Here is a 7,490-nt window from a genome sequence, read left to right as displayed (position 1 = left end):
TGGTGTCAGTTTATCACTTTTTTTGTGTGCGTCTCCTTGTCCTGCTATGCAGTGACTTCCTGCACGATGTCCCTGGTACCCTCTTTGTTAAAGCCTATATTTACAATTTTGCCTATTCTGTTGCTTTGCAGGTGTTTATGGCTTTCTCCAAAGTTAAGTCAGTCTCTCAGTAGACATTCCTGTTTCTGTAGATCATTGCAGCCTATCTCTAATCAAGGAATCTCTTAGGGGCCCAAAGATGCAAGACTGGCTCTTATGCTTGAAGTCTGTGACGTAATCCTCAATGCCTTTGTTTTCCTTTTGCACTCATGTGTGGGGGAAAAATTAAGTTTCCTGCTTTCTAGGAATGTGATGAGTCTGAAATTGTGCTAAGACCTTATCAAAATCTTCCCTGTCCTCAGTTATCATGCTACCTCTTCCTGGAGTTGTGCCTCAGCACATAGGCTGTGCTCCCTTGTTGGACTACATCTCCCATGATGCACCAGCCTCCTCTCTGGGCAAAGTCCATGGCCAGGGTGCATCATGGGAGATGTAGTCCATCTGGTGAGGCAGGCCCACAGAGGATAATGGGGACATGAAGCACCTGAACTACACCTCCCATGAGGTACGATGGCAGTATTTCCAAATCAAAATACTTTGGTTTTCAGGCATTCAGTTTTTCAACAAAAAAATCTGACATTTCTGTAGGAGAACCTGCACTTTTAATGAAAAAAAATATATGTTTTAGTTTAAAAAGTTTCAATGGAAAATTAAATTACTAGTTTAATCAGCGTGGCAGGAACTAGTTCTTGTGTTTGCTGTAGTGCACGGGGTCGGGAGGGGGCTAGAATACCAGAGTGGGCCAGAGTGGGGTAGCCCCATACCCCGGAATCCACTCAGACTGGGCAGCTGGGGCTTTTCTGGAGTTCCCACAGCTGGTACTGCCTCCTCCCACTTGGGGCCAGCCCCCTTCTCCAATGGGGGGGGGAGGGAGGCAGGGAAATTCCCTTTAGAACTCTCCCCCCCCCTTTTAAAGAATCTGGCAGCTTTTGCCCCTTACCCGCCCTGCCATCCAGCCCTGCCAGGGGGGAGGAGCCAGGGGCAGCTGGGAAGGTTACATAAGTGAGTGAAAAGTGGAAGTAGCAGCTGCCAGGGCAGCCGAGCTCGTGCGGGGAGGGGAAGAGCTAAGATTATAGGTCCATGAGGATGAATGCAGCCGGGGCGGGGGGGGGAGGGGGCGACACACCCATGGAATGTAACAGCAAATATCTAAACCAGAGCAGGGCTTTCCTGGGCCACGTCACAACTGGGCTTTAGGTTCTGCTGCTCGGCTACAGTGGAAGTGACCCCGCCAGTTTCCAGTAGCTGGGGGAGCAAAGGGCTGGCACTCCCAGAGACCTGCCACCTCCTTCACTGGGGCAGGAGCTGGACCCAGCCATTGGAAATCATTGAGAAGCTCTAGCCTGGAGCTTTGGTGGTGCCCTCCGGAAGCAGCCTGAAAAGCAGGTGGAGAGACCCACTCCTTTCCCTTGATCTCTGCACAGGAGACACTGTGTGGGCCTCACACCAGCACTGCACCTTTCCACTCACAATCCAACACATCATAGTCCATGGCCTCCCAGTGCCCCTTGTGCATGGGATGGGCTGGTATCCCTGATTCCAAGAGGGCCTGCTCACTTAGGCACCTAAATTCATTTGAGGATCTGGTCCTTAGCCCCTTTTCAGCCCAATTTTTCACTCGGCCCTTCTCAAAGGACCCAGAACCTGTCAAACGCACTGCATGGCCGAACATACTCCACTTACAGGGCATGGTACTAGCAACTGCACTGTGAGATTTCACTAACTCTGGGAGGGGCCTCCCACCAGCTATAAAAATCAGAATATTTGGTCATAAAAAATGTAAGGGGGTTTGAAAAAGTGATCGCCTCCTCTTGTGTACAGCAACACTGTCCAGCAGCTCTGTGAAAAGCCTTCCTGTCACATAGCAGGTGTGTGAGCTCAGAACAGCAAAGGCTGGGCCAGGACACACATACACGCCCTTGGGTTAGTGGTGGAGCATTTGAGAGCTTACAGCTGGGTTTGTTGCCACTGACTGCTTCCATGCTATCAGTATAGAGCAGTGGTCCCAAAACTTTTCCTCTCTCCCTCCTGCATACCAGTAATGGGCTGTGTCCACATTCCCCCCACCCCAGCTGGGAGCCAAGTCGTGGCTGGAGGTGGGGACCATGGGCTGAGAGTGGAGCAGAGCAGGGTGCCGTCGCAGCCCCTGGCCATTTCTCCACACCCCCATAGGGGAGCACGATCCACAGTTTGGGACCACTGGTATAGAGCCAGCAGTTCTAGCCTGACTCTCCCTGACCAGTTGTTAGTGTCTGAGCCAAGTTTATAGCATCTGAGAACTGCTCTTCTGATGGGCAAAAGCCCAGAGCCTCGGAGGTATTTGGGCGTCTAATCCCTATTGATTTCAGTGGAAGTTAAGTACCTAAATCCCTTTAAGGATCTGGGCTGAGGCTCCCATGCTTGTTGTAGCAGGCCTGTGTCTGCTGTACAGTGAAGTCGATGTGGGATGCTCACAGCAACTTTCTAGTACTGAAACCCAGCTGCTTACACTCGCTTTGTATGTACCACCCATTAGAATGCTTTTGCCTGGTGTCTCTGCTAATATTTTAATATTGTTTATTTTTTAAAATATAAATAAAATGTAAAGTTAAATATATTTTAAAATCAAGTCAAGGTGCCATCAGCCTCCCCTTAACCATTTAAGGCCGCCTCCAATTGGTGTCCAGAACCTGAACTTTACAGAACAAGGCGACCTGAGCTGGCTACCACAGCTTCTTGTTTCACCTGATTTCTTCCAAGTTTATTATGCATTGGCTGAAGCAATTCTGCCTGCCTTCCCCCATTCAGCATTCCAGAAGGTGTGGGCTGGATGCAGGAATCACTGGATGAATATTCAGCTGTGTTAGGCAGGTCAGCCTAGCGAAAATGTTCAGGTCGGACTTTAAAATCTATGAATTAATTTCTCAGTTGCAATCCCTGGCCCCTTTGCTCCATCCTGATGTGCTGGTTAGACTAAGGCCCACATGGTTATATTGGAGGCCAGCTCAAGTGCTAGCATCATCTCTTTGGTATTTGTGCACTCAGCACTCGCTGCACCTATCAGTAGGGCCCTACCAACTTCACAGCTGTCAAATCTCATCTTTTGTGTACTTTTACCCTATGCTATATAGAGTTCACAGGGGAGACCAGCAGTTCTCAAATTGTGTGTGTGTGTCCATCCTCGACCCAAAGGGAGGTTGCAAGGTTATTGCTGGGGGATGTTGTAGTATTGCCACCCTTACTTCTGCGCCACCTTCAGAGCTAGATGGCTGGAGAGTGGCAGCAGCTGCTGGCCAGGTACCCAGCTCCGAAGGCAGCACCCCTCCAGCAGCAGCACAGAAGGGTGGCAATACCATATCATGCCACTCTTCTGCACTGCTGCCTTCAGAGCTGGGCTCCTGGATAGCGGCCACCGTTCTCCAGCTGCCCAGCTCTGAAGACAGCACAGCCGCCAGCAGCAGCACAGAAGTAAGAGTGGCAATGCCACAACCTGACTATAATAATCTTTGGGTCAGGACTCCTACAGTTACAACTGTGAAATTTCAGATTTAAATATCTGAAATCTTTAAATTTATTTTAAAAATCCTATGATGATGAAATTGACCATACAGAGATCTCTTTGAAGCCTTTCTCCTCTTCCAGCAGGAGGAAGTGAACCTGGGACTCCCACACCTCAGGCAAGTGCTTGGGTCAGTTATAATGTGGTGGCAGCACCTCCTCCTGCTAGAGTTTGAACTTGACCCAATCCAATAGGCAGTCTCTGAGCACACCTAGCAGCCAGAGCCCTGCCCACAAGACAGGTGGACAAATGTCTGTCTTCCCCAGCTTTGTGAATTGCTTAGGCAAGTGATAGGCATTCAGATAGCTAACAGGCAGCAGCCCACATGCCCTGAGGGAACTTTTACCCTGCAAACTTGGGTGCCAAGTGACGTTACATGCCTACGGTGTGGGGTGGGAGCTTTGTGGATCAGAGTGGACCCAGAACCAGGACACAGGCCCCTTAAGTGCCCAAAGCAGGATAAGTGTCATAAGGCCACAAAAGACATAGCCCCAGCTCTAAGTGACACATAACAGGGAGGGGACAAAACAGGGTGGGGGGGGACACAGCAACAAAATCAGGCAGAGGATCATTGGCTGTGGGCACAACCAGGGGAGATTTGTTTTTATATTACAAATACACTGACAGAGCTGTGGCTAACTCATTCTTTATGGATGTTGTGGTAGAAAAGGAACTTGAGATAAGGGGGAGTGGCCTGATATGCCAGCTCAGGGGAGATATTCTCTGCATAGGCTATGCTGAGGGGAAGCCTGCACCCATGGCTGTGAAAATAAACAAATGGGGCATCATTAATGGAGCTGGAGGCACCTCAGTAAGACTGGGCAGGTGGGAAGCAGGGACTTGTGTGCCAGAAGCAGCTTGAATTTGATGTAGGGGAGGGGTGAAGGATCAACAGGAGAGCGATTGACTGTCAAGTAAACCCGAAGGGAGGCTACAGTAGTCTCAGTGAGAGGTTAGGGGCCTGCATGCATATTTTGGCTGTAAGAGGCAGGTCCAGAAAAGCACAGACTCTTGATGAGCCTGTCAAGATGCAGGTATTTGTACCCAGAATGGGGGTAAATGACCCAGTCCTGATAACTCTGGGGTAACAGCCTACAGGAGGCAGAAAGAGCTAGTGAAATGAAAGTCAGGACACCTGGCTTCTTGGCCCAGCTCAGCTGTTGCTCTGCTGGGGTGACCTTAGCCAAGTCCCCTTATTTTGTCCCTCTGAGAAAGTTGCACTGGTTTAATTAACTGACACCCAAAGTTGAAGTGGTTCAAGTTACCCAGACACAGAAGCTCTTAGCTTAAGACCGGCACAGGGCAGCTTTAAGGCAGGGACTATAATTCACTCTGTACACATGCAGCACCTAGCACAATGGGCATCTGATCTATGTTGTGGCCTCTAGCTGCTACTACATAAAACAGCTCTAATTCCCCCCCCCCCACCCCCTCAAAAGGGCATTATGGCTAAAGCTACAATTGTGTCATGGGTATTTTTTTAGTAAGTCATGGACAGGTCACAGGCAATAAAAAACCCACAGAAGCCATGACCTGTCCCTGAGGGAGGGTCCAGCATCTTCCCTGACCCCCACCCAGCAGCTGGGAGCTGCAGGGACTCCATTGCCCAGTGGCTGGGAGGTCCCCCTGCCACCCTGCAGGGCTGGGAACTGCGGAGGACCCTCTGCCAACGCTGAGCAGCTCCAGGGTCCCTCTGCTGCTGGTGGCCGTGGCTGGGCTGGGGAGGGGCAGCTGCTTGCAGCAGCTGGGCAGCTCAGGGGTCGTCACCAACGGCCGGTCAATTGCCGAGGTCCTGCCACCCGCAGCTGCCCAGCAGAGGCTGGGCTGCTGTAGGGTCCCCTGCTGCCAGCAGCGGCTGGTTAGCCAATGTCACGGAGGTCGCTGGAGTCATGGATTCTGTGACTTCCACGACATCATTTTAGCCTTAATTACAACTGAAAAGCATTTGTTATCTCATGCCTGACAGTCCACGGTCTCAAAGCTTTTTTTGTTCATGAATAGTGTCAGTCTTGGTACTGCTGAAGTCTGAGGATGTATAGAAATGCACTGGCTTCCAGCATGAAGTTTCAGCAAACATTTGTTTCTTAAATAACTGAAAGAAAGGACAGATGTTACTGGAAAAAAATCCTTTATTTTAGTCTCTGAAACACAACATTCCTCTTCACTAAGTCAAGCGGAGTAGGTATGAACTGTCGCCTCTTCATTACAGGAAATCAGAAATGGTAGTCACATCAGGCTTGCCATCTATAAAGAAAGCGTAATGCAGATCTGAGTCTTACATTATCTTCCAAGACTTGGGAGGGGAGGCGGGGGGAAGAGGGACTAGAGAACTGAAAAATCAGAGTTTCATTTTGCTCCTAGAGTTAGTTCAGGAGCCAAACAGCCCTAACGTGGTTAATGGGGCATTTGCACATGTCACTGCAGTAAGTGGAATTCAGGATTTCACCTGCCTGTTCTCACCCACCGTATTTCATCGAAACTTGAGGACCAGTTACAGCTTCCTGTGGCCAGGAGACCATTACATAAATGGAAATATTCTGGGCCATTTTCAAAATAGCTAGTTAATTGCCCAGACACGTGCCTGAGCCCCAGATGTAGAACATTCTACTACAGAAACAGGCTGCGCTCTCCAGTTTACACATAGGAAAGGCCACAGCCAGCAGAACCTGAGCACTCCATAACAATTACATACGGCTCCTCTTTGGCCTGAGGTTCAGCCTGGATCGAAGGCTGCACCTGGACAAATCACCTTCAAACAAGTTTTTTATTTGTATTATCGTAACACCTTGGAGCCCTAGGCACAGACCAGGATCTAATTGTTCCGTTTTGTTGTCTACGCTACAAAAAGTTACTGTATTTGAACAGTTCTGAAAAAATATCGTTCTATGAAGAACTGAGTTAGATGACAAGCAACGACTATGATTTTGCAGTTAGTGTAGACAGACAAATTGTGGTCAGTTCTCATGACTGCTAACTCAATTCTTCACAGTTGTGTTCACACACTGTAAACACTGCTAGAGTGCAGACCAACACATGGCGTGTCACAGTTATATGCAATAAAGCGATGTGCACCACTCCCTAGAGAGTAAACCTTAGGGTTAACCTTATTATGTCTTCAAGACAAAGCACAAGACTCAAATACTCAGTGTTAAGGTTGTTATGGCCTCAAAGCAAACATCCGTGCGCACTCTACAGAAAAGGGGTCTCAGAACCCAGGAACATGCTCTAGACCTAGACAAACTAATGATTTTCTGGCTTTTTAACCAGAAGCTCACTTTAAAAAAAAAAAAAATTCTGGCTGGGTGTTTAATTTATTCACAATGAAGATTAACATCTCAGAGACAATAAGGGCTTAATTACGGCCTGAAAATGAAATGAGTTACCGAGCTGCAGCATGCAGATCAGCGTAATCGCCTGGCTTCACGCTCAGATTCCAGCAACGTCAGGACATCCCCCTCACGGACAGGCCCCTTTACGTTCCGGATGATGGATCTACTGGTGTCGTCCATGAATTCAACACGAACCTGACAGCCACAGCAGAGAATGAACAGAAATGCTCTAAACACCCATTTTACTGGGCCACTTGCCCTGGGACATGCCGGCTCAGTTCGTGGGTCCTAGGCCTCAGCTCACATGCCCCACTGAGTTTCAGCGCACTCTGGAAGTCCCAGGGGAGGAGCAGGAGGAGCTATGATGAGAGGATATAAAAACGGACTGTCTACAAATGGCAGATGGGGAACGCCTGTTCCCCCGTCTCGCAACACGGGGACAAGGGAACCGGCAATTAAACGGTGGACAAATCAAAACCGTAACAGGAAACGTTTCCATGCGGGGGGGGGGGGGGGGGGGGGGG

The 7,490-nt window shown here is 49.3% G+C and overlaps 1 long non-coding RNA gene across 1 annotated transcript; it reads right to left on the bottom strand.

The window, feature by feature from the left end:
• Nucleotides 1–5,748: 5,748 nt before the first annotated feature.
• LOC117868976 lies at nt 5,749–7,198 on the bottom strand. Its single transcript, XR_004643750.1, has 2 exons — nt 7,021–7,198; nt 5,749–5,881 (listed from the first exon to the last, which is right to left on the bottom strand). It is a non-coding gene; the product is annotated as an uncharacterized LOC117868976 (long non-coding RNA).
• Between the last annotated feature and the right edge of the window lie 292 nt (nt 7,199–7,490).

The sequence above is a fragment of the Trachemys scripta genome, chromosome 22 (assembly GCF_013100865.1).
Source record: "Trachemys scripta elegans isolate TJP31775 chromosome 22, CAS_Tse_1.0, whole genome shotgun sequence".
NCBI lineage: Eukaryota > Metazoa > Chordata > Testudines > Emydidae > Trachemys > Trachemys scripta.
The sequence above is the reverse complement of the archived record's forward strand: the minus strand, read 5'-3'. Positions and strand labels throughout refer to the sequence as shown.